The 27,858-nt window shown below is 46.5% G+C and overlaps 1 long non-coding RNA gene across 1 annotated transcript in view; it reads right to left on the bottom strand.

Annotated features, from left to right (window-relative positions):
- Positions 1-3,140: 3,140 nt before the first annotated feature.
- The window catches only part of LOC146209397 (uncharacterized), a 102,536-nt gene continuing 77,818 nt past the window's right edge, over positions 3,141-27,858 (bottom strand). Inside the window, exon 4 of the long non-coding RNA XR_014703435.1 lies at positions 3,141-3,187. This is a non-coding gene — a long non-coding RNA (uncharacterized LOC146209397). The remainder of the gene's footprint in view (positions 3,188-27,858) is intronic.

The raw sequence follows: 27,858 nt of genomic DNA, 5'->3' as shown, positions 1-27,858 counted from the left end.
AACCAGTGGATTCTATAAGGAAGCCTGAAAGGCAATATCTGCGCATAAACTCTGGTGGTTATAACTGCCTGATCACCTGCAATGACAAGTGGTGGCGCCATAGAATAGCCGAAGCACTGATTTAGGTTTTTGACCTCATCAATTAAAAACCAAGGCTACAAAAGCTTAATTCATTAGTTCAGTTCAGTTCAGTCGTTTAGTCGTGTCCGACTCTTCGCACAAAATATCAAATTCTTACAGCAGCCCTAACAAAAGCCGCCAACAACCAGGAATGGCAAGGAGATGGGTATAAGGGCTGTTTTAAGAGAAAAAGCTCCAAAGGGTGTCACAGATATGCTTGCTAGCCCTTCAGGCATCGAGTCTGCAGTAGTGGTTTCACCAATGAACACCGCGAATAAGCAGCAGAGTTCTTTGTGTGCCATTGCTAGCCCTCAAGAGTGCGCACGAAAGTGCCAGAAAAACTGCTGCAGGAATAAGAGAGCCAAGACGAGATGCATGCAAGAGCTTTCTAAACTTTGCTACTATGGCACACCTTCAGAAGTAAAGCTGTCGGGAACTCTGGATAGCTTTTTCCCACATTTTGGGCACATTTGTTTTCTTGCACTCCTACAAGCATAATACGCACAGTTACGTGCCGTTTTTTAATATCGGGAATGGATTGTTCCTTACAAAAATGCACTCCAGAGCCTAAACAAGAGTACAGCGACTCCATCGCAAAAGTTGGAAACAGGCAACATATTTTTTTTTTAAACCTGAACCCAAATCTTTCCCCACAGAATGCCAGTAGAAAAGCAGCGATATTTAACTATCCTTAAGGCCATACTTTGTTAACTCTGTAGGCCATTTAGAACAGCGAGAATATATATATGCTTCCGAAAAAGACGGTCTTGGCTGCAGAAGAAATAAATAGCGAAGATCATTAACACTTCATTTATTCTTCGTCGACGTTTCGATCGGGGTTCGGTCTTTTTCAAGGCAGCACCTTTTTGTTTGTGCCGTGTGTATATATATATATATATATATATATATATATATATATATATATATAACTCATACTCAGATCAAACCTGCATACAGGAATCCAAAGCCACTGATACGATAAAAAATGATGGAACAAGTATATCCACAATTTGCAATATATATATACACGGCACAAAAAAGTAACTGCGATGTGTTCTTAACATTTTCGAACCGCTCATAAAAGAAGACATAATGAATTTAAGAAGTTTCGTGACAACCAGCCAAGAAATATAAAGTTTCTGAAAAGCAAGCCACATTACTCGCTAGCCACTAGTGCTATAACAGTGAAACCTGCCTAGCTCTTTGGCAGATTGCAAGAAAAGCGAATCTTTTTGCTAAGACAATCACTCACGCTTTCAACTAATGTTGAAACACTTCAGCACACTAAACCAGGGGCAGTCCGGAGCAGGAATTACCCCCCTAACTCATACTCATATCAAACCTGCATTCAGCAATCCAAAGCTACTGATACGATAAAAAATACAGGAACAAGCATATCCACATTTTGCAATCGAACTGAATTACTAAAGATACTGAAATGTTGGCCTAAAGTAATGCACCAACCGCATCACAGAACACGAGAATTTCAGTGTGATGAAGCCTGTGTGTCTTACTTGTTCCTCCGTGTTTTCTCCTTGTCCGGCCACGCGCTGCAAAAACGATTCAGTGAGAGATGAACTGAACTTTAAACGCTGGACATTTTGGCGTAAACAGTAACAGAGCGTACATATATAGAGAGCAATATACAGCTCATAGTAGCAATCTCGGATCAGGTAATGAATGGTCAAGGAAAATAATGGTGAAATTGCAAAGCAATGTATGAAGCCAGACAAAGAAATAAGATTGCAAGGAGCAGCAAATACGGGAGGAAGAACCAGAACTGTGGCATGGTCGACGAAATCATGTTATGAAAAATGAAAAGCCGCTGGAACTAGTTTATAGATTAGCGTGGTAATATTGCGTTTTTCAGGCGGAATTAAACAGGCCACTTAAACATTTGTTCTTCCCTTTGCCCGTTTACCTAGGCCGTCTCCTTCAAACAATGATACAATGATACGAAATGAAACACGTACATATTTATCATGATACTAGCACCAGGGATGTGGTGCGATGCTAGGATGAGGTTCCTGTTATAGTTGAAAATGCACTTTGGCTCAGGACTGACCGCATTATCAGTGGCAGAAGGTAGCACACAGAGTTTATGGTGCAGCTAGAAACTATGTAAAAATTGTAGCACTCCAAAACATGCTTTATACTTCCAGGGGCCAGAAAATGAAATTCTAGCGTCCTGTTTTGATATTTCTTTAACAAACGTAGAGACAATAAAGCTAATATAAGTGGCTAAACAATATGCTGAGTGCGGGCTAGGTGGCAAGAACTTCCAGGTTCGGAAAGATGCAATGAAAATGTTTGCTCCCGGACCTTGTGATGGGAGTGGCTTTGGGGCATAACCCCGCAGGACCTGAAGGTAAAACTGCATAGTAGAAGAAAAATAAAAGCTATTGGAGATATGCAAAATATTCTAATGCTCCACTGTGTTAGGAGCTGTAGCCAAAAAGGAAGACGATGAAAACCTCTGAAAGTGCCATAAAAGAAATGGCTTTTATTACGAGACTGGATCAGCCTGTGTAGCAGAAACGAGTAATGGGGCTGCTTATTCAATAATGTTGCACCTTACTATATTCGGCAACCATATTTTTGACACTTGCTGCTAAATGGTGAACACACTCGTTGCTCCTCATCCTTGTAAGCACTGCATGATACTGGCCAAGTGCAATTAATTGAGGTAACTCTTAAGCCACACTCAAAGACGAATGCAGCTTCGAATGTATCCTTTTCCGGAACTGTTATCCCGGATCAAGTTGACCTATTCCACCTGCTACATCCTGAAAGCTGTACTATACTGTAGCCAAAGAGGGAGCTGGAGATAGATGCTGAAGGGCAAACAGAACCAAATGCGAGGACAGGAGCAGGTGAGTCACAGAACAAAAGCTGCAACCGCAGGACAAGAATCGTCCATTTGGATCTTCCGCTCTAAAGTCCATCTTTTGAACTGTTTGCCCTTTAACCAGTAAGCTAGTTTAGCATAGTGCATTTTTATTATCCATAGCACGATTACCTTGCTATCATGGACCTTCGGGAGGGCTCGCGGTTCTTGATCAGTGGCCTGAAAGAATACATAGAGAGAGGCCACAGCCCAAGCTTAACATCACAGCTGTACAAACTTTCCACCTACAACTTTTCGAAGTTTCTGTGAACAGTGAACTATAATTTGATGAAGACTCAGGGGCCAAAGGAAATGAGGGCGAGCACATGTGCTCAAGCTTCCTAACAATGACAGCAGTCTGCAAGGATTGCCAATGAAAATTACAAATCTTCGCTGCTTTCTTCCCCTTTACACGCGGCTGCTCAAATGAGCTGTGTAATGGTGATGAGGTAGTGCTGAAATGTCAGTACGCAACTGCTTTATTTCGCCTCATATATCTCTCTTGCTTTTACTCTGCTCTTAAGCACCATGAATGATTGGTGATGATGGCCAGGAGTTCGCATATAAATTGTTGTCGCCCAGCCAAGCGTTTTATAGTCACCTAGGGTCTCTGTGTAATATATTTTTTAGTACCACAGTACATGGCTCATAGCTTTCAGACCAGTGGCGATTTCTTGCCTGACAGAAACACGAATAGCGCTAGGGTTGGCACAAAAGCAGTTCAAATCACACACTTATACATGTGGTAGGTGCAAAATCAGGCCACGTGAAGGCCTGGTATTTGCAACCAGATATCTTTCACTTTCACCACATCGGCCCTTTGTCCTCTTCTGAACATTAAGCTCGTTGTGTTCTGGCATATCTACAAATAATGCCAGATATGTTGAAGAAACAAATCTAGATACATGCGTCCATTATCTCAACATAGAAAGATACGCATAAAGAAAACTTTTGCAAGAGTGGAGTTACACTTAAAAAAATTAAAGACCATTGCAAAATATGCATTGGATAAATGAGAAAGTACGGATACTGCTGCTGGTTGACTCTGTTTACTTCAATTTACTTTTCCTCGCTTCTATTTGCTGCTTACTGCTTCTATTTGTTTGCTTCGTTTGCTTCGATATTTTGCTGCGTCCGTTAGCCTCTGCTATTATTCGAGAACGTATGTTTACACGCTATTATGTGTACGGTTAGATTCATTAAAGACACTGTGTGAGTACTGACAGTTTTATTTTTTGCACATTTGTTTACACTGTGCAAGACCAAACTGTCGCTGTAATTATGCGCCGAGGTCTTCCAAATTCAAAGGCAATTTGGAGTAGTACATATCCTCTTGTGTCAGCATGACGTCGTCACCTGACGGGTACAGATCTTCTGACCAGAAACCCTCTTTATTTGGCGGAGGAAGGTTTGGATGTGTAGAGACGACAGCGAGTTTGTGGTCACTGAAGTAGCATCCCATGTAGATGGCGTATTTGATGGATTCGTGATTGTGAAACGCCAACTCACTACAAGTTCCCCTGTTTGTTGTTGCAGCTTGAGAAGATGTCTTGAGGTGCAAACCAAGACGTTGGGCGGTTTTGGAGAATCAAAGGTATGCTGCAAGTGCACTATGTTGCTGTTTCTTGAGATAAATTTGGAACGAGGAACGTGCAGAACACCATGAGTGCCGGGACGAGTCGTATACCGCAGAATTCTCCAACTTCGAATTTTCCAACGACATCGATATGCTTAATTAACGTCAAGTCCTACCCCGGAATATATTGCTACTCGAGCTGCTGCGCTGTCAGGCCTTCTTCCTTCAGACACGAAGCGGCGACCAAACAGCTCTCTTGCGGCCTCTGGATCAATCTATGTATCGCTGAAGCACAAGATATCTGCTTTTGCAATGTTCACGTAGTGCATAACGTCATTCCCGTGCATCCGTAGAAAACGAACGTTAACGAAGGCCATCGTTATATCTGCCGCACACATGATGACTACACATAGCTTAAGCACTGTAGACAATTGATGTTCTTGCAAACTCATCGGTAAGAGATCTATCTCGATTTTATTTTCTGCTATAGAACGCAAAATGCCCAGCCTTGTTGGTTAGGTACAAACCACCGAGGTTAGTCACCCTGCAGAGGGCCACGAACACAAACTTCTCGGGATGCGTTTTCGCGTAGTCGACAACAACAACATCCCGGCCTCGGCGGCTGCGTTTCGATGGAGGCGAAACGAAGTGGCGTCCGTGTGCTGTGCGATGTCAGCGCACGTTAAAGATCCCCAGGTGGTCGAAATTACTCCGTAGCCCTCCACTACGGCCCCCCTTTCTCTCTATCCACTTTCACTCCCACCTTCATCCCTTCCCTTACGGCGCGGTTCAGGTGTCCACAGAGCAAGTGTGACAGATACTGCGCCTTTCCCTTCCTATGAACCAACCAACCAAGGACGCGTACGTTTCTCCTTGCGACTTGTGGATCATTATAGCACTTGCACGACAGGAAACTGATGCAGTCTGTATTCCACCTGCGAGATTTCCTTTCCTTTTAAGTGGCACGTCAGCTTGACTATATCGATTGGAGTTCACGCTGCCTGTATGCTGCTCTCTTGCATGTGACAACGGTGGCCTTTAGAACGGGCTATAGCACCAACGCAGGACGGAAATTTCAACCACAAACGGATGACCTTGTCGTTAATGTCCCCTTGAATGTAATGTACCGCAAATGCCCCACAGACCCATTTAGTAGTGCGTCAACCACGTCGATGTTTCTGACGACCATGTGAGGATGACCAAGACACAAAGTTAACTGAGGTGGGAGAGATCCAGTTTCCGCCTTTGATAGCTTGGCAATTTTAACCACAGCTGCCTTGTATTTAGATTCATTTCTGTGCCCTATAATGGTATCCACTGCAATAAAGACATGTGCCGCATCTTCAATCCTTTGTGCTGCTTTGTCATTGTAGGCATCAGTATCTTTATTTCAGTAGTACAGCCTAACTCCATCCGGACACAATCGTTCAGTATCTTCTACAGTAACGAATCTGCTTTGTATAATCTGATTTCTTCTTCGGAAAGTGCTGCTCCATCACCAGTTTTGTTAACAGCGATGAGAAGATTGAATCACGTTGACGCACAACCTCTTTTAGACAGTAGTACGAGAGAGCATGCTAACGGGGGCTTCGGATGTTGAAGAATGTATTCATTAATTTGGAACGTTTATAAACCTACGATGTTCTAACTGGCGCAAGTTGTCTCACATTTCCACATAGTATGACGCCTTATCCTCCAAATGAATCATTCAGACGCCTGGAAATGGTTCTAGCACGATGGTCGCTCATCGCGAGTGGATCGGCTGACATCATGCTGACTTCATCAACGATTACATATCGGACATTTTTAAATACATGTCGGTACGTACTGAGTTCACTACTTGAAAGACCCTGTTCGCGTAACTTGTTTGACATTGTCAACTTGAATGCAAAATGTACAGTAACGCTCCCAACAGAGACTGCTGCTTTACCAGTTGTTGTCCACGCTATATAAGCGTGAGATCGCGCGAAAAATTTCTAGCATTGCAGTACCTGTTGTAAATAACCACTATGAGACGCAATACAAACGTCTTTCCACACCCTGCTGTTCCAGTAAAGAACATTTGCAAGGATTCTCAGTCGGGTGCAATAAGCCTATGGATGACTTCTCTGATAATCTTAAATTGCCCTCGATTTGTGAGACGCATCTTTTCTAGAAACACATCATTGAACAGAATGTCTGTTCGTGCTTGCACAGCTGGACACCGGGATACAGAATGTAGTCGCTTGTGAACTTCAAGATGGCGCAAGATGTCTGAATCATCCGCTGTGTCGATCATTGTGACAAACGTATCATACACTTTATCCGACTGTAAATCTCTGAGTAGTTTAGCAGCGTCTGTATTTGCTTGTGCACACCGAGATACTTCTTCCGAAATCAATTTGCCACACAAATGATACAAATCCTGAATGTTTATGTCACGCATATACTGCTTCTTCATATTCATTATAGATACGTAGTTCTGATCAAAAATATCCATGAATTTGTTATAGTCCAGAATATCAATTTCTTTGCGGAAGGGGTGAAAGAGGAGGACATCCCTATTGCAAAAACCAGTGCCACTGGGTCCCAGCGCCATACCCAATTTTGATCCCAGTATGACGCTGGAAACTGGGCGCACTGGGACGCGGCATACTGGCACGCTCCGCAGTAGCGGCACTGTTCGCTCAGAGAAAAAAAGGCATGGAATAAAAATTAAGAAGTAAAAAGTAACGAAACAATTTAGTTACATAAAAAACACTAAAAAAGTTAAAAGGCGTGCTTCGAACTCGGTCCCTAGGAGCCTAATTAATCACTAGCTCACCACGCTAACCACTCGGCCCCTCCAAGAACTGGAATTCTGTGAACATTTCTGAATTTCATGACATGACCCGCAATTATAAAGTTCGGACTTCATGTTTCGTAGTCTACAGGTCATTGCTGCCGCTCTAACGATTGGAAATTCTTGATCATTGGGGCTTGCTGCTTGCTCTCACGACTTGCAACTAATGTTCTGGGTGCCTATGTGCGCGATGTTGTGCACTGTGATCATTTTAACATATGGAGTTTTAAATCGCTGGCAAATTTACCAACGACAGCTCCTCGGTGGTGCTCGGCTACCGCGGGCGTATATTTCGCTGAAGACGGAGCTTTAGTACAAACCTTCAAGGAAAACAGTGCGACCAAGTTTCAATACCGACAAGCGCAGCAGCGACGACACTATTTTGTGTGTAACTAAACCTTATTGGTATGTAAACATTTCGGTAAGCGTTGCGATGACCGAGGGCTCGGCTGCTTTATGCGCAGAGTAAGAAGGAGCACAAAAGCTTGAGAAACACGCAAAATATTGTGCATTACAGGCGCTGTATGTTGTTTTTTCTCTTATGGGCCCATCGCTCGGTAAACTGCTCGCTTCCTCTTTTTATTTTTTCTTTCTGCTGTTCATACTGGGCCGTGGTGCGGGCTACGCTCGCCTACGATTGAGCCCACACTGAACATTTTGGCAGTAATCATTGTGTTAGAGTGGCCTTAAGATCAGCTGTTAAGTTTGGTATGCGTGGTAGCCCACATTATTCAATTCCACTTTTAGTAGCGAGTTCATCGTCAGTGTGTCATGAGATATCAGAGGCGAGGCGGTCGTGGTCTCTCTCGAAATGCTCGAAACGACCTATCGAAACATAGAAACTCTAGAAAAAAGATACTGCCTTTGTTTTCTTACAGGTGCGCAACGACTTCGCAGCAAAAAGCGCTTGCTTCAACCATATTTTTCATATGCGCCCCGATGGTCGAATGCGAGTACGCTGTTGCCATGTTGGCCCCTGAGGGATGCTACTCTGGCTGACGCCTCAGGCCGCACCGGCTATACTGGGGCGCTGGGACCAGTGCAGCCCCAGCACACATACAGCCCTCCTCCCAGTGCATCGCGGATGCCAGCGACATACCCAGCATCAAAAGGCTAATCCCAGCGTTTTTTCCCATTGTACCCGTCCAACCAGTGTCTTCCCGTTACAGCTCCAGTGAATATCGCAGACCTCCAGCGTACCCAGCAGATCCAGTACAAATCGATTGCGAAACTTACTGGTTTCTCACTGAAAGACGCTGGGATACGCTGGGTTTTGCAAAAGGGATGTTCTCGCTTGAAATTGACAATGCAGCTCTCAGCATATCCGGATATCCATGCTGCAGAGCGTCATTCGGCGATCTGTGCGCCGTAAGATACTGCGCATAGCACTTGTCCTATAGCTCGTTCCAGCGATCCTCGTAACGCTCTATAGCAGACATTTTGCAAATATTTGTATTAGTCAAAGGCAGATCTTCCCGTTTTATCTCTTCGTTAGTTTTCCTAACCCTTATCCGCTAATGTGGCCACGAAGTATTGCCAGTTAGACGTCTCACGTTTTCTTACATATTCAGAGTTTCAGCAGAAACGAAACAGCCTATGAAGAGAATATTTCGACTGCATTTAGCATCTTCAAATTAATCTTGCGAATAGCTTCACTATATGTCACATCCGCTTCTGACGATTCACCGATGATGTTTTGTATTTCTTTGTTAGGATTTGACATTCCCCGACTAGCTTTGTTGAAGTATCCCAGTCGGAAAATACTACAGAAAATTTTCTGATGTTACGGCAGAATATCTGTGCGGTTTTTGACGGGAAACCTTTTGTGACAACAGAGCATGCTGTAGTAACATCAGAAGTTTCTGTAGTTACAACAGAAAAGTGCCACAGAACTACAGACAACAGAAATATACTACAGAAAAACTACAGAACTACAGAAAAATTTAATGGTTACGACAGAACTACAGGATATTTTGTCGTATTTTTGGCACAGTTCTGTAGTTCTTTTCGACTGGCATTCAACCTCGTATGCTGCACAGGCATAAACATCAAGTACAACTTGAATGTCCATGCTAGACTGAAGCACTGAGGTTATCCACGGGTTGAAGTAGTTTACATTCGCTTACTTACACGTTCGTTTCAGCGTTATCATGGGTCGCGCAACACCTGTCCGTATCATTTCAATGTACTCATCCTGAGATTTGATCTTATGACGATCCCACTTCGATTGCATGTCTTCATACTCAGTCGTTTCCAGTGCTTGCTGCATCGCATCGTACTTGACACGCAACGTACAGCGCTATTCTACCTCGGCTTTCGTTACAGCAGGCTTTAAAATATTATCATCCTAGAACGTTTCATGGGTCAGAATGGTGCATTGAAACGACACTTCGTATGACCATTATTAAAGCACCTGTGAGTGTGCTGGTGAAGCTAAACCGTGACTAGAAGTGTACTTCAAATCAAAGGAGGCCAGAAGTTCAGCCAAGGCTACTGTTTTCAGCATATTCTCTCCCAGTGGTTCATTTGGAGCATCATACAACCGCATCATACTGTGTGCGTCAGCGCTTCCTTTGTGCTGAAATTCTATCTGTTTGCAGTACTCCACGACACAGTGCTCACGAAACGAATAAATGCATTCGTTAGACAGAATTGGCATGTTATGTTTTTGACTTTATGATCAAAGTACACAGCACATGTTATGGGATCCTAGTTTACCAATTAAGCTGTCTGCATGATTGTCCACTCATCGACTGCCAATGGCAATTCGTATTTGTTCCCTTTAAACGTTGGAGCAGAACGAGGTCTGACCAGTTACCTTCCAACGCTGACAAGGTTAAAAACGCAGTCGGTTTCCCCAGCTGACGAATCATGGCATACTTCCTGTTTACACTTGTGCCACCACGCAGCAGTATTTGGAATGCCTTCCATGTATGTCATATCATGATGCACAACGTGCTCTGCAAAGCTCCTGTTCTGCAAGTCTTCGTGAGGGAAGGAAGCAGTCAAAGCTGAATTACGAAATATCGTTGTCATGTACGAAGCAACACGGTGAGGGATCACCTTCATTACCTTGTAAAGTACGTGCCGAGTATGCTTTATACTAATGTGAATGGCTCTGTTCCTTTCAAGTGTATTCGGAAGCATGCTCACAGTTTCCGACACGTTAAGCGGCACATTTACAATTGGACCCACAATGGCTTCTTGTCCTGCCTCATAACTTACCAAACGACGAATTTGCATTAGCGGTATGTGTGGTGAAATGGGGCGTTCACTTACTAAATGCAGTCGTGGTAAATGAGCAGGAATGTCAAGATAACTGTAGCCGTGAGTCAAGGAGTAGTTGGGTAAGTTGTTGGACCGCAATGACGCCTTGCACGTCCGACATACTGAAAACACTTCTACCGTCTTTTCTGGAAACTCTTGAGCTAGAAGAATTTCTAAAGATATCTCTGGAGTGGCCGAGACATCATTCTGGAACCACAACTGGTCACAGACAGGCCAAACACAACCAAACGCATTGTTAGTGAAATGCCGCTCAACGTGGTTTGTCACTGCTGGATTTTGGTGAAATGATCTGACTTAATGAGCAGATCGTTCAGCAACACATGTTAAACGTCTCGCTTCACTATTCTTTCATTGATGGGTTCCAGGAGAATAGGGAATCTTAGGCGGCTGTTGCCTGTGCTCAATTTCGGCAGCCCGTTTCAGACGCTTCGCTTCAGCATTCTTTCGTTGACGGGTCCGAGAGATTCGGGACTCCTACGCTGCTGCTAGCGCTGCCCGCTTTTCGCAGCACATTTCACATGCTTCGCCTCAGTATTTCGTTTGTGGCGCTATTTATAGCACTTTCGCTTGGAACCCAAAGTATCATTCGTTGAAGTGTCCGTTGTCGACGACGATGAAAGAGTCGCATCACACATAATGAAACACACACACACACAACGAACGGGCGAAAACAGCATCGCACGCGCCAACCGCGGAGATCGACTGACAGGCCGTCGAACGTGTCTGGAGAAGGAGGGGACTCAAACCTCACGCCATGTGACGTGAGGCGCGTCTGATGTGCACGTGCCACAACGGCATTTGCGTACTCTCCCCACAGTGAAGTGTTTTTTCAATGGTTTTTAAGGCGAAATCCTTTACTGGCTCAGGCTGTCGTGGACAAAATTACGAGGGACTTTAGCTACTAAAACAGTGAAAGGCCTAAGTGCCGCATTCTGCTAAGCAACTGGTAATAATTAGTAATGAATTTTTTAGTCAATACTTACACAATCGAATAATGGCATATATGAATAATCATTGATTAGTAATAATGATTTTATAATCAGTAATTGCGCATAATTATTACGTCAATTATTTAGCCGATAATTAATCAATTACAGATTACGTCACTTCTATTATTAGTAAATAATTGATTGATTAGTCAATACTTTGTAATTCATTATTCAAAATTTTCAACATTATTAGTAATTGATAATTGATTGGCATATGCCCATATAAGGCACGCTATCGCGCCAAAACGACCCCGCCTGAAGCTACTTGCTGCTGGTAAATGCAGGCGAAACCTTGGGGAATTAAACTTGCCATCATCCTTCTGCATACCGCAAATAAAATGCTAACATGCTAGTTGGTTGACAGTTGGGCGAATCTTTAAACAATGGCCGACTGCGCACCACAGGCTTGTTAAAACGCCTTAAATTACACGCAATCCTTGTAGAACGGCAGCGATATGTTCATCATATAAACCAGTTTCTCAGACCGCAAAGCATCAGCAACATTTTAGCCAGGCGTCCGTGAGTCCTGCAATGCGGTTTTCCTTTTTGACTCTTAAGATGTGCTTAACAATGTGCACTCTATTCCCATTGACGGCTGTTATGGCACATCTTGGATTATCTTTTTACACAGGTCCTTCATTATTAATGCTGTATTTTTCAAAGAACCGTGAGATGAAAATCACCGCTTGCGTCATACTCACTTTCTTTGTCCGACTAATCTTGCACAAAAACAAAATTTGTATTAATGCTAGCAAGATCTACAAGTCGATATTTTCCCATGAAGTGAGATATGTTTACAAAGAGGCTGCTTTATAGTCACTAATGTGACTGACCCTATTTGGTTATGTTTAGGAATGCAAGCCTACTTCTGGCACTGGTTTCAGGCAGCTGAAGTTTGCTTAGCTCAATTCGAAGGCACCCCTTGATTCAAATGAAAAGAGAAATCACCACCCCAACTGCTCAACCTCACTGGCTTTCCTGAATGTGCCACCAATACAGTGAAAAGAATCTAAAGATGCACTTATGATCGACGTGGTGCGCACCTGATCAAGTCTATTTTCGCCGGTGGTCCCGATGCCACTCTCTGCGGTGGTGGTGGTAGAAAACATTTATATAGGACAAATACAGGAGGTTATGCGTGAGCTGACCCTGAAGGGGCCAACCTTCACAAACACTATGTGGAGGTCCCTAGTTCGGGACCCCAGTGGCGTCTGCCGCCGCTCGGGCTCGCCTGACTAAGGCCCGTTGGGCCTTCAGGTCGGAGCAGCCGAGCAGGGTCGCCTCCCAGTCCTCCCGGGTTGGGTTGGGGTGAGGGGGGATAGCCGGATTTGAGGGGCAGGCCCACACCAAGTGGTAGATGTCCGAAGACACCACCCCACAGTGCGGGCAGCTGCCAGAGAAAGCAGGTTCGAAGTGTTTTAGAGCTGTCGGGCACAGCAGTGTGTTGGTATAGAGGCGGAGTAAGAGCCGCTCATCCGCCTTTGAAAGGCCTTTACATGGGCGGGGGTAAAGGCTGTGGCTAGATTGGTAGTAATTTACGATATCTTTGAATGTATAAGCCGGATTAGGATCAGCGTCCTGGCCGGAGGGGGAGGAGGAGGAAACTTCCCGAAGAGAGAGCGCGCGGGCGGCGGCGTCGGCAGCCTCGTTTCCAGCTAGCCCCTGATGAGCAGGAGCCCAAATAATATATCGGGTAGCGGGGTCCCCAATGTAGGAGCTATGTTTAAGTATTCTGTAGGCTAGATAAGGGGTCCAGCCCTGTGCGACATTCCGACAGGCCCCTCGCGAGTCGGAAATTATATATTTCGAGTCAGAGTGGGAAGCAACCAATGCTATAGCGACCTCCTCCGCATGAGTTATGTTGCGGGCCCTGAAGCTAAGACCGTTGACTGTTTTCGCCTCGTGGACGACTGCGGCCGTGTACCACCCCCCATGGTGCGGGCCAGAGGCGTCCACATAAAAAACGCCGGGTTTAGAACCATAATGGCGTGCCAGGGCTTCCGCCCGCGCCAGGCGTCTGCCATCATGGTCTTCGCGCGCCATTTTGGCGGGAAGAGGGCGTACGCGGAGGACGCATCTCCACGGCGCTGGAATGCGTACCCGTTCTTCCCTAAGTGTCGTATGTTTGATGTGGAGCCGGGCAAGAAGGTGGCGGCCTGACTGCGTCTGCAACAAACGCGTGTATTGATTTGTGAGGTGCGCTTCCCTCAATTCCCTGAAGGTGTTCGCCATTCCCAGCGTTATGAGGCGCTGGTTTGAGGTATTCACCGGAATATCGAGGGCCTGCTTAATGATTTTGCGGAGAATGACCTCGAGGGCGTCCTCATCTTGCTTCCGCAGGTGGAGATATGGAGTCGAATAAAGGGTTCGACTGGTTACGAAGGCGTTTGCCAGCCGCAAGGGCTCCTTGCTTCGTAACCCCCCGCGTTTATTGGAAATCCGGCGGACCATGCGGCCCACCTGGTCCCCCACCTTGCGGAGTTTAGCCAATGTGGTGTCTGGCTTGCGGTGTTCGTGAATGGAGTCCCAGTACTCGGATTTCTTGTGTTTCTGAAATTGGACCTGATTGAAGAGTAAGTTGAATTTTAGTAGTGCATTTTAGAGAGGGGCGGATGTGCACAAATACCGATTTCTGTGGGGAACATTGAAGGCCGCAGCGGCTAGCATAGGTGTCTACTATAGTCGCCGCCTGCTGCAGGCTGGCCTCAATGTCTCCAAGTGAGCCCTGTGTAGCCCACAGGGTGATGTCGTCGGCGTACAGAGCATGCTGCACGCCCTCGACAGCACCCAGCTGGGCCGGCAGGCGCATCGTGGCCAAATTGAATAGCAGGGGAGAAAACACTGCGCCTTGCGGCGTTCCCCTGGTATTTAGGGGGAAGGGGCCGTGTTCGTTATCCTGAATACGGATTTAAGATTGGCGGTCATTGAGGAATTGGCGGATATATTGGAAGGCACGGTGGCCACAGTTGGTTTGACTTAAATGAGTGAGAATAATATCATGCGTTACATTGTCGAAAGCCCCCTTAAGATCCAGGGCAAGTACGACCCTGTCGTTATGAGGGCACTCGAGGGGGTCAAGGACTTCCCGATGTAGTTGAAGCAAGACATCTTGTGAGGATCTGTGTGGGCGAAATCCGTACATGGTGTCCGCGAAGAGATATTGTGTCTCAAGGTACTCAGACAACCGGTCCCGCACCATCGTCTCCATAAGTTTGCCCACACAAGAGGTAAGAGAGATGGGGCGAAGGTTGTCCGTGTTTATTGCTTTGCCGACCTTTGGTATGAATGTGACCACAGCGGTTTTCCAATCAATGGGGAGTGGCGTATCTCCTCGCAATATTGCATTGATGTAGCCCAATAAAGTTGTATAAGCTGAGTCGGGAAGGTTAGCTAGTAATTTAACAGTAATTTTGTCCCTGCCAGGCGCAGTACCACGCTTCATTTTGCCCAGGCCTGCCCGTAAGTCGTGGAGCTTAAACGGCTGATCAAGCTCAGCGTTCTCAGAGCCTGCATAAGAGTACGCCTGCCCACGGGTGTCCTGTATGTTGCACAAATATCGGTCCCTGAGTTTGTGCGCGAGTTGTGTAGTATTACCAGAGAAGGTGTGGATTACACGCTGAAGATGTTTTCGTGTTTCTCTACGGGTCTGAGTTGGAACAATGAGGGCGCGAAAGAGGCGTCATGTGTTTCGGCTGGACATTTGACGCGCTGCCGTGTTGCACCTATCTACCCAGTTAGAGTCGGCGAGCTGGGCTGCATACTCAGCTGCTCGCTGGATGAGCTCGGCAATTCGAGCTTTAAGGTTTCTGTTATGTTTCTGCCGGCGCCATCGGCGGACGAGGGAGTGCCGAGCTTCCCAGAGGTGGACTAGGTGGTTATCCACATCCGATACCACCTCTGAAAGCTGAATCTGAGTTTCGGTGGAGCGAAGGTGTGAAACCAAATGCTAGGACCATGAGGTGTACCCGTGCTCTGTAATGGATGTTGTGTTGTCGAAATTTTGTCTGAATTTCGTCCAATCTGGGAGACGGGCTTGTGTTGTGGGTTTAGAGAGTGGACGAGTTCTGATTGTGGTATTGATAATGCAGTGGTCGCTGCCGAGGGTTTCCTCGGTGTTGACCCAGTCTGCATGTTGGATGTTATAAGTAAAGGTGAGGTCCGGACAGGTGTCCCTTGTCACAGAGTTACCAAGTCGGGTTGGGTGGACGGGGTCAGTGTGAAGAGTGAGGCCCAGCGTGGACGCAAGCTCCGCCAACCTGTGCCCTCGCTTTTCTTCACGGTGGTAGCCCCAAAGCCGACTGGGGGCGTTAAAGTCGCCTACAATCAGGAGGGGGTCTCGACCCGCGACTCTCAGCGCTCGGCTGAAGACGTCTGCAAAAGAAATGTGCTGCAGTTTACGAGGACAGTATACATTGAGAATGAGGTGGTGGGTCCTGCTTGCGGAGAGGGAGGAGAGTCACCATCACGTAGGAATATACAATTTGGAGGTCGAGGTCGACAAGATTAGCTGTATAATTTTTGTGGACACAAAGACAAGTCGAGGGATCTTGTTGGAATGTCGTATAGCTTGTGAGTGCGGCGCCCATCCCTGGCTCTTGGAGACCTACCACGGCTGTTAAGCATTCAAACGTTGCGAGGTAAAGACGGAAGTTGGCCCGCTTACAGCGAGCACGGAAACCTCTGCAGTTCCACTGTGTTATTGTAAATGGGGATGCCGAGTTTGAAGGTGGAAAGCGCCTACTTTTAGGGGACCCCGCCATCATTAGGATTAAATATAAATTTGAAGGGAGCGACTACCTCAGAGCCAGCACCCACAGGCAGGGCATGGAGCTCGGTCCCCGGGTGAGGGGCAGCTTCCTCGGAGCCCGAGTCTATGACTCGACGGCTTGTTTTGGGAAGTCGAGAGGACACAACCCGAAGGGGTCCCGATCGTCGGAGAAGGCGGGCATTTTCACTGACATGTTTTGAAATCATAGCCGGAACTGTCTCCATGACCTTGGTCAGGACCTGCTCCATTGCTGCACTGATCATTGAGGTCAGTTTCATAGTGAGGTGGGCCTCCATCTCAGCAAGGACCGACGGGAAGGCTGGTGATGATGCCACCGGCTCGCTCTCCATGTTCTTCGGGCTAGGAAGGCAGGGAGGATTAGAAGCCAATCTGCTTTCTAAAGCTTGCATTTTGGTAAGCAGCATCGCATTTTGGGCCCGGATGGCTGCCATCTGTTTTTGGAGCTCGATATCAACGTGAGAATGGGAGGGAGGGGGAGGCGAGGAGGCAACCTCACCCATGCCACTGTTTGTCATTTTTCACGGCACGGGCCCAAGCATCAGCTGTGCCATTCGTCTTGTTTGTATGGGCTTTGTGGCCTTTTCCCCCATTCGGTGGTGGCGGAGGTGTCTGTCCCTTGGCGCCACCTCCGTCAGGGGACTTGCTGCTTTTTCGCTGTGATGTTGGTCTGACGTTTTGCGATGTCTTTGGTTGTGGCGCCGGAGTGTTTTGGCTTCCAGTCAGAATTCCGTGTTGCTGCAGGCCCCGAGCGCTTGGCCGTAGAGGGCGAGCGGAATTTCCTCGCGCACTCAGGAGAGTTTGTTGGGTGCCCGAACCCACATGTCGCACATTTCGGCTGACAGTCGTGAGGAGCCCGCACCCCCTCCACTGTCGGCACTTTTTGGCCACACAGGCCGCAGTTTTCACCATTCGGGTTGGGACATGTGTCCGCCCGGTGTCAAACTATGCCGCACTTCACACATGCTGGAATTGTTCTTTTGTATGCCCGGACCAGGGCAATTTCTGAGTTGTAATGCACATACCGAGGCACAGTCTTCCCGGCGAAGGTCAGCTGGGCTGCGTTGGAGGTGCCGTATTTTCGGATGCCGACGATCTCTCCGGCTCGCCATTTCATTTTTTGTTGCAGGGACGCAGTGGTCTTGCAGCTCGCTACGGTGATGACACCTTTAGAAACATTGCCGGTTTGCTTAAGATAGCCCCGCATGGCTGGAGCCTTTCAGAGAAACAATTTGAAATTCCCCAATGAGGCCATCTGCCACGTCGGCAGCCGGGGTGCCCGTGACAACAAGATTTTGCTCACATGAAAGAAGAAGAATGAGAGTAGCTGCTGCCGACTCACCCAGTAGGGCCTTGAAAGCTTCTCCCAACTGACAGCATTGATACCAATCCCGGAGGGCCACCCGTGTGCTGGGTTTGAGGACGACTTGATAGTCATCCGGATGGAATCTTGGTAGTGGTCTGGGTTTCCACTTCGGTGTCTGCTTATGAGCTGAACCGCCTTGGGACGCATCCGCGCGCTGGACGCCATTTTGCTGATTTGAGAGCGCTGACTTCGCTGACGCGGTGGAGGACGCTATCTTGGCTCGTCGCTCGGAGCGGCGTTCCACGAGCTTGAACAGATTTTCATGCCGGAGAGCTGATCCCGGCGGAAGCTCTTCGGTTGGGGCAACCGGGACCGTGGACCAGACCATAGTCTCGGGATCGTAGACTCGCTGAGCTTGCAGAGCGGCCATATTCTCCGGAAGGGCTCCTCGGCTCGGAGACGGCGTCAGCCGCCGGGTGGAGGGGGCAGCCGCGGCAGCGCGGCCTAGGCCAGACGCCTTTCGGCGAATTTCAGCCCCGCTTGGGTCGGCGGGTCGCAGTTCGCGGCGAGAGGCACCAGAGCCGACGAAAAACACGTCAGCCCTTGGTGCGCGCTCGAGGTGAACTCACTCTCTGCGGAGTTTATCGGCCGCCTGAACGGCAACACTGGAGCTCCAGCAGAGCTCGACAGCTGACTCCGGGAATCTTTGGCACCGATATTTTCTCTGGAGGAATACTCTCGTGCATACACCGAGCTGCCTGAGCTGACAGTCTTCCACAACTTTGCTTAAACGAAGAGAGTCACAAGACGCCTACACCATGCGCCATTGTCATACCTTCAAAGCACGCACAACATTCAGTTAACAATCTTGAGTGCTCTCTCGAAGAGAATCGCGGACCGCTATTTCCGGCACCTGCTTGAGGAAGCAATTCTTCTCATCCAGAATGCCCGCAGGGGTGGCGCAGTGGTTACGGCGCTCGACTACTGTTCCCAAGGACGCGGGATCGAATCCCGGCCTCGGTGGCAGCTTTTCGATGGAGGCGAAAAGCAAGGCGCCCGTGTGCTGTGCGATGTCAGTGCACGTTTAAGAACCCCTGGTGGTCGAAATTTCCGGTGTCCTCCACTACGGCGTCTCTCATAGCCTAAGTTGCTTTGGGACGTTAAACCCCACAAACCAACCAACCATTCAGAATAAAATGGGACTACAGGTTTTAAGTCACTTCTACCACTCTAATATTGCATACCTTTAGTGAAAATGCACAATGTCGCGAAGTCTCTTCACGATGTGCGTGGCATATGTGTAGTGTGATCTTACCAAAACAAGCAGTAACAGCCGACCAGTAGTAAGCAAGAACTGAGAGGTGCATCGCGGTTCCAAACGAGGCTGCACAAAGGGAGGTGGAGAAGGGGCCGTGCACCGACCAACAACTAAACCAAAAAAAAAATACCGACCAACAACTAAACGTAATACTACCGTAACGCCTAAATACGTTCAACACTGCTAACGCCTGTTTCTATATTATCCCGTCTAACCTGGCCGACACTCTATGTCAAGTTTATCTCTTTAGTTATTGATGACTTCTTACAAAAAAGCAATGTATTTGTTCCCTCATAGTTATTGCCCACAGGCCTTCAAGAGAACAACAAACAAGGTAAATGATTATGAATTCTTCGCATATTAGCTTTATATATTGTATTGTTTTGACTGCACATTGGTGCTTGCCATATCTTTCTCGGAAGCCTAACTATATCATCGCAACACCACTTCGAAGTTCCCTAACGTTTACTCCAAAATACTGCAATTAGATATGCTGGCCGCTGTATGAATGCAAAGCATTTAAATAGCCTGCCTTTATGCAAGAAAAAGAGTAACCAAACACTAAACAGGGAGAGAACATTGCATTCTGTTCTGAGAAAAAGTAAGCAAAATGCTATTTTCAGTTAGCACAAGCACCTGCATGTAACATATGCATGTTAAATCATTGCTCCCCCTTGATTTGAATGCCCAAGACCAGAAGGCCCGGTAGTGCCACTGTTCTAACTGATCTATAAGGTAAGAAGAGTGCGAAAATAAAAAAAATGATGAGGAAATACCAGAACACACACCACAAGCACAAGTCGGCATTTAACTTACTACTGCAAGGCTTGCAAGGCAGACATAGAAGACTAATCATATCATTTTTTATGTTATGATCATTCTTTGTAGTCATATAGAAAACCTTTATATAGATCCCAAAACATTTACATGTGATCGGTAATAAATTTATAACTAAACTGTTTCTGGAAAAAAACAGCCATTAGGGTATCAGCAATCATAGAATACTTGCCAAATTAGGTTGATAGTGAAGGTTAGATGAGATATGAAATATAGGCAATCTTTAATTTGCGGTTTTAAAAGCTGCTAAATTAAGGCGACTTGCTACATGAGGTGCAACGACAAGCAATGCAGAACACCCATTTTCAATATTTATCATGTCTAACTTGGACATTGCAACCGTCGTATTGCATCGAAGTGAAATTCGAATGTGTGCAAGAAATTCAACTACAATTTTTGGCACATATAGTCAAAAGAGTATAGTGGCCAGTGGTGACTCAAAAATGTCTTCAACATTTGATGTCTGTACGTTAATAAAACATATCTATATTTATTTAAGAGATAGGAACCGTCCTGAGCGGGTCTGAGAAATAACTCGCGCGGATGACAATCTGGAGGAAATCAGGAATAACTGGGCATGGAAGGGCATGTAGTCCGAACAGCGGATAACTTTTGTTTACAAAGGGTAATAAATTACATTCCAAGGGAACTGAAACCCTGTGGAAGTAAATATAGTCAGCGGCATGGAAAGCAATGACGCCATGACACAGGGGTGTCCTTTGGTCATTTATGGAACAATACTACAGCCTGTCATTTTCCTGCTGATATTTTGAAGTTGCGGGAATAGTATCACTTCGATAGACAACTTAGCTTTCCTACGTTTTGTTTAATACCCGACGACACAGCTTTATTTTCGAAATTAAAAATTAATATCTGATTTGACGGTCGTAGTGTGAACAAAGAACACAGTGAGATTCCAGAATTCTGATTTTTACTAAATGAATGCTTACATGCTTAGACAATATGAGATTGGGCAGCCTTGTACTAAGCGCTTTGTGATTGTTAAAACGTAGTCTAAAAGACTTCGCAGTTTGCCATATATTGGGGCTGGCAGGCTGAACATTCAAGAAGGTAACTACATTGGTGGTGTCACAGATGTAGTCGCCTTTAATTTTTAAACGATAGTTGGAAGCTGTGGAGATACTGATGCCGTTGTCACATGGGAACAGATTGTGAAGCCAGATGTATTGCATGGTGCACAGTCAGTAAAATCCCGATGGGTGGTTCTCAAAGGCAAAATATCCCGCATTCTAGCATGTCTAAATACAGCTAGGGGCGGTTTCCAGATTATGTCTTTATATAACATTATATCTATATTATAACATCGTATCTATATAACATTATCTCTCTCTCTCTCTCTCTCTATATATATATATATATATATATATATATATATATATATATATATATATATATATATATATATATACATGCAGGGTGTCCAAGCATTAGAGATAGGCCTGAGAAACCACCTGTGTACAGCTGCCAGCCATCTGGCGCACCATAGGCAATTTCTTGTTTTGCAATTAGCTGATTAGTAATTACGATAATTTCTCTAATTTACTAACTACTGCCTTTGGATAACAGATGTGATTTGCAGAGTTGGAGAACATCTTATAAATCCCCCATTCCATCTATTTCCGATAAAGAAAGTCCCACATGTATCGTTTTTCTATAGCCTAAAGAAAGCCCGCGAAATAAAAAAAAAATATCACGCGACTTGCACATTCGTGCGCCACGATTGTAGTACTCTCAATCGCGGCCTGAGTGAACGAAATTACCAGTGGCCTTTACTCTACAGCCCAGTCCGAGCGGCAGGCTATGTTGGCGTTGGTTGCAGCCGCTGCAGTGAGCCTGTTCCAACTTGGATCGTCACGCTCTTTGACAGCGTGAAGCGGACGAAGAACCACCACAGACATATAGGCCTGCCCTCAACGCGGTCGTGGAACCAATTCCGCATTTGATTTCAATCACTGGAAGCCAGGTTAAGAGCTGCACACTTGTGGCACACGTATACGCCAGTCATGTGATATTTTTTGTATTTCGCGACTTTTTTTAGGGCTTGGAAAAACATTCCACGTGAGGCTTTCCTTATCGGAAATAGGTGGAATGGGAGTTTTAGAAGAATTTCTTCAAATCTGCAAATCAGATTTCTTATTTAAAGGCAACAGTTAGTAAATAAAAAATTATCTTAATTACTAATTAGTTAATTGCAAAACAAAACATTCTCTGATGCGCACCAGATGGTTAAGAACAGTAGGAAAGTGGTTTCTTTGGCCTATCTCAATTGTTTCCTTCTTTTACCCTTGGCTAAAGTTAGCTTGACACCCTGTATTATATATAGGGTGTTCAAATTAGATCCTACTGATTATTCAATTAAAAGCAAAATGACGTATGCTCATGCCGTTTTTGTGCATCAGTAATGCGGCCAGGCGGATACAAATTGGGGTATGAATTGTTCCCGTAAACTAAGTAATTAACTAAAATTCAACAATTAACTATTTATTGGCTGAAGTTAGCGTGCATATTTATATTGAGAACTTGGAGGCAACTGCTTTTTAAGGCTATTCCATTTTGTAGAATTTCACTAACGCGGCTGTGTCCTGAGATGCGCATGTCTAAATGTTTGTCCCTGTACGTCTAATTACGCATGCGAGACGGCGGCTCTCGACGTGAAGCACCTCCCGTGTGTGACGCAGCTGTTGCGTATGGCACTGCCTTGCAAGAGTGTGCAGCGAGCGACGACGCGGATCACGTTTTGTTCTCGGCCAGCATTTCTTTCTTTGCGCGTGAAAGCGATGAATCACTGTTATAGCGAACTAGAGCGAGCGATAACTTTTAACTAGGCTTGGTGCCGCGGTATAAACATGAATGATATAAAATGGACCATTATATGCTGTTTCTGTTCCCGATATGAGCGCTAGTGCAAGCCACATGAACAAGCAGATGAGCAAGGCAGAATGGCATACGCAACAGCTGCGTCACACGTGGGAGGTGCTTGACGCCGAGAGCCACCTTTTCGCATGCGTAATTAGATGAAATGGGACGAAACTTTAGACGTGTGCATCTCAGGACACAGGCGCGTTACTAAAATTCTACAAAATGGAACAGCCATAAAAAGCATTTGCCTCCAAGTTCTTAATAAAAATATATACGCTAACTTCAGCCAATTAAAAATTATTATATTTTAGTTATATATTGAGTTTACGGAGACAATTATTGCCCCAATTTGTTTTCGCCTGGCCGCATTGCCAATGTAAAAAACGACTTTTTTAGCGTACGGCATTTATTTTTTTTTAATTCAATAGTCTAATTTTGAACACCCTGCATATATATATATATATACTGTCAAATGCTTCGGGACGTCAGAAAGGAAGAAGCTGGGAAGAAGAAGAAACAGAAGCCACAGTGGTGTGTGCTTGTGTTCTTTGGGAAACTCGCAGCGCTTTGGGCGAGAAATAAAACCCCCGTTGTGTACTGAGTACGTAACAGTTGCGGTGGAGGTGCGTGAAAAATCAGCACGGATTCCCGTTGTCTTCGACGAAGTCGCCGACTCGCTGGTTTGCCACCCCTACCATCTAACATGGCTCAAGACGGCGACGCTGATCGAATAACACCTGCGGTGAGCAACTGGCAAGGCTCGCAGGCAAGACAGGATCCAGTAGTCGGGAGAAGACAGAAGAACAACACAGCAGCACAACAGAACCCGAATCCTGCTTCCTCGTCCACGATCGGGACAGTCGCTCAGAGGCTCCGGGTCATGTTACGGAGGAGCAAGAAAGAAGAAGCGGGCAGTCGCGCGGGTAGGAGCACTCGCGCTAGGCTCGCTGCCTGAGTCGCTTTCGGAAGTTAAACCCCACAACCCAAAACCCACCCATTTTTCATTAAATGTCACCTCACGGTCATCAAACATCTTCTATCTGTCCTCTGATCTCCGGTTTTAGTTGGCTTGCCGCTTCGTAACCATATTGTCATGTGCTTCGGGGCGTCAGAAAGGAAGAAGAAGCTGGGGAAAAGAACAAGAAACAGAAGCGACAGTGGTGTGTGCTGGTGTTCTTTGGTGGACTCGCAGCGCTTTAGACGACAAATAAACACCCCCGTTACACAAATCCCCGTTGTCTTCGACGAAGCTGCCGACTCGCTGGTTTGCCACCCCTACCATCCAACATGGCTCAAGACGGCGACGCTGGTCGAACAACAACAGCGGTGAGCAACTGGTAGCACGACCGCGAGCCGTGCACATTTGGTGGAAAATCTGACGAGGGCGTCGACGAGTGGCTAACCAACTACGAACGGGTGAGCCGGTACAATCATTCGAATGCGACCGTGAAACTAGCGAACGTAGTGTTCTTCTTGGAAGGCACTGCCCTAGTTTGGTTTGACAATCATGAAGATTCTTTTACCAGCTGCGATTGTTTCACAGAAGAGAAAAAGGAGTGCTTCGGCGGCGGATCCGCGAAGAAGAAACGCGCAGAGCAAACATTGATGCAGCGAGCCCAGATACCTGGCGAGACTTGCACCGTATGTATCGAAGATATTATGAAATTGTGCAAGATTTTCAAACCTCGAATGTCCGAGGAAGATAAAGTGGGGCACTTGCTCAAAAGTATCTCTGTAGAGGTCTAATTTTCTTATCCGCAAAGACAATTTGAAGTCTACAGCTGACTTCATCAGGCACTACCGCACTTTCGAAACCTTGAAGTTTCATCGCATCACTCCTAAATTTGGGCGAATGGCCAACGTCACATCTGTTGCGAGCGTTGATGTCAGTGCTGATGTCACGCCAGGTGGTTCATCAGCAACGCCCTCCCGATTGCTACCGGCAACCAGAACGAGTTTCCACCCGCATTTAATCGGACCGGTGGCGCCAGCAACCTGTGTGTTATAGCTGTGGTATAACCGGACATCTCCCGGTATTGCCCTCGGCGGGGCCTGCTACCGCAAGATCATCGCCCGCTGCCCAACGTTTCTGACATTTCGAATCTGAATTTTATCCGACACCGGCTCTGGATACATACCGCCCGGCACAGATGCGAAGCGGCTCGCCTGCTTCGAACCGCAGCTTGATGTCGCCAACCCAAAGACAGCGACAATCACCGTCTCCTCGGGGCTGTTCTTCACCTTCGGGGAACTAGAAGACGCGGCCGATGGGGGTGAGGTCGCCGGGAAACCAACGTTGCCAATGCCTCTGCCTCTGTTTATGTTAAAGAACAAACTCGAAGTATCCATTGATGGCATCCACACTATGGCACTAACTGACACTGGAGCAGCAGTCTCTGTTACGAGTTTAGCATTCAAGAATCGATTAGAACATAAAGTGATGTTTAGCGTGAATCAAGCTGTGGTATTCCGTGGTGTTGGAGGTGAATCGCTGGTGTCTTTGGGTGTGTGCTATGCGAAAATTGTGACTGGTGGCCAAGCGTTTCGAACCGAATTCACAGTATTGCCTCTTTCCACGCATGAAGTAATTTTAGGTATAGACTTTTTACAACAGTGTTGTGCAACGTTAAACTGCCGTAGTGGACCGATCTCGCTTAATGCTGCGTTGATGTCGGCTCTTGTAGAAACCTCGTCACTCGATTTAGCAGCATTTGCTGTGTCTGAAGATACAGTTGTACCTGCGATGTCCAGAGAATTCATTAAAATTATTTCATCTACGAGTTTATGCGAGGATTTCGACGCGGAAGTTTAACCTACAACACTGGCCTGTGCAAAAAAGAGTGTCTTGGTGCCTCGTTGCGTAGTTTCAGTTACGACAGGTCACACCGTGCTGTGGACTGTAAACTATTAAGACGAGCCAGCCGTGTTGCCTCATGGCATGAGGATCGCTCATTACAAGAAAGGTGTGTCGAATTATGTGGCGGCACTAAGTAACTATGCTCCTGAAGAGAAAACATCCAATTTTGCAGTCTCGAATCCAGGCAATATTAAACGCATCTTTGGGAGCACAGGAGCGCCGAATTTTGATTGATCTGCTTTCAAAGCATGTTTCGGTTTTCGACTTCACCAGTGATCATCAGCCACCGATTCCAAATTCTCGCATCCATAATTTGATTGATACTGAAGTCTCTCGCCCAATCAAACAGAAGCCATATCGTGTGTCTCCGACCGAACGTCACCGTATTCACGATCAAGTTCATGACATGCTCCATCGGGGCGTCCTCCTGGAATCTTCAATTCCTTCGGCAGCTCCAGTTATTGTCGTTAAAATGAAAGACAACACATGGCGATTCTGTGTAGACTATCGTCGCCTTAACGCCGTCACCAAAAAACATGTATATCCACTTCCACGTATTGCCGATGCAATCGACTGTCTTTATTCGGTGTCATACTTCTCTTCTGTAGACTTGACTCGATGTCTGGATGCTGGCAGATACCGATGAATCCAAGCGACAAAAAAAAGACGGCATTTGTGACACCCGATGGTCTCTGAGTTCAACGCATTGCCCTTTGGATAGTGCAATGCGCCTGCCACGTTCGAACGATTCATGGACACCATTCTGCACGGATCCAAGTGGGAAATTTGTTTGTGCTATTTGGACGACGTTATGATCTTCGGTAAGAGCATTCAGGAACACAATAGCCGCCTCGCCATCGTTCGTACTTGCATTGAGAGAGCAAGCCTCGTCCTCAACTCTAAGAAGTGCCATTTTGGCGAACGCCAAACAATTGTTCTTGGTCACTTGGTCGATAAGGATGGTGTTTGGCCGGGTCCTCAGAGGATTGCGGCTGTAACTAGCTTTACAGCACCGAAATCAGTGGAGCAGCTTCGGAGATTTTCAGGACTGTGTTCGAATTTTCGTCGTTTTGTGCCTAGATTCGCTGACATCGCATACCCGCTCACGTGGCTTTTTCACAAATATGCACCGTTCAACTGGACTACTGACTGCGACTCTGCCTTTCGCCACCTCGAATTTCTTCTGACATCAGGACCTATCCTAAGTCACTTCGGTCCTTCTACCCCAATCGAAGTTCACACCGATGCTAGTGGCGTGGGCGTTGGCGCAGTGCTCATCCAGCGTCGTAGCACCGATGAGCACGTGATAGCTTATGCTAGTCGTTCGTTGAACAAAGTGGAGCGTAACTACATCGTTACTGAACAAGAGTGCCTCGCAGTGGTTTTTGCGGTGCAACGATTTTTTTCTTACCTATATGACAATGCTTTTACCATCGTCACTGACCGCCATTCGCTCTGTTGGCTTGTAAATCTTCGGGACCCTTGCGGCCGGCTCGCTCGATGGGCATCGCGGTTACAAGAGTTTTGTTTCACTGTGGCATAGAAAAGCGGCCGTGAACTTCCAGATGCTGACTGTCTGTCACGCTAACTGCTTTCGTCAACTGGTAGTGATTATGACAACTATGATGATTACCTGGCGCCTATCTCGGCAACGTTTCCTGACCCTCAACTGTTCCAGACAAAACAACGCAACGATCAGACTCTGGCGCCTCTCTTCTCTGCTGCTCAAGTTTCAAGAGATGCGCTTTTCTGCGTTCGTGTCGGCTGCTTTACAAGAGGAATTTCAACCCCGGATGTGCGCGCTTTCTTCTCGCAGTGCCGGAAAACCTCCGTATTCCCGTTCTTGGAATGATGCACGACGATACCACGTCGGACCACTTGGGTGTCGCCCGGATCCTTCATCACACACATAAAACGGTTTTACTGGCCGAAAACGCGTCAAGCCATTCAGCGCTGTGTAGCTAGTTTTGTCAAGTGCCAGCAGTATAAGCTCCCTTCTTCCCGTCCACCGGGACAGCGGCACCCTATTGCGCCTCCGACCGCACCCTTTGAGCAGGGGGGCATCGACCTCTTGGATCCTTTTCCGCGATCTTCGAACGGTAACCGGTGGATAGTGGTATGTGTTGACCATCTCACTCGATATTCAGAAACAGCCGCAATACCCTCAGCCACTGCTTACGAAGCATCCCTATT

Source organism: Amblyomma maculatum, chromosome 1 (genome assembly GCF_055883805.1).
Source record: "Amblyomma maculatum isolate TAMU_Amacu chromosome 1, ASM5588380v1, whole genome shotgun sequence".
Taxonomy (NCBI): domain Eukaryota; kingdom Metazoa; phylum Arthropoda; class Arachnida; order Ixodida; family Ixodidae; genus Amblyomma; species Amblyomma maculatum.
The sequence above is the reverse complement of the archived record's forward strand: the minus strand, read 5'-3'. Positions and strand labels throughout refer to the sequence as shown.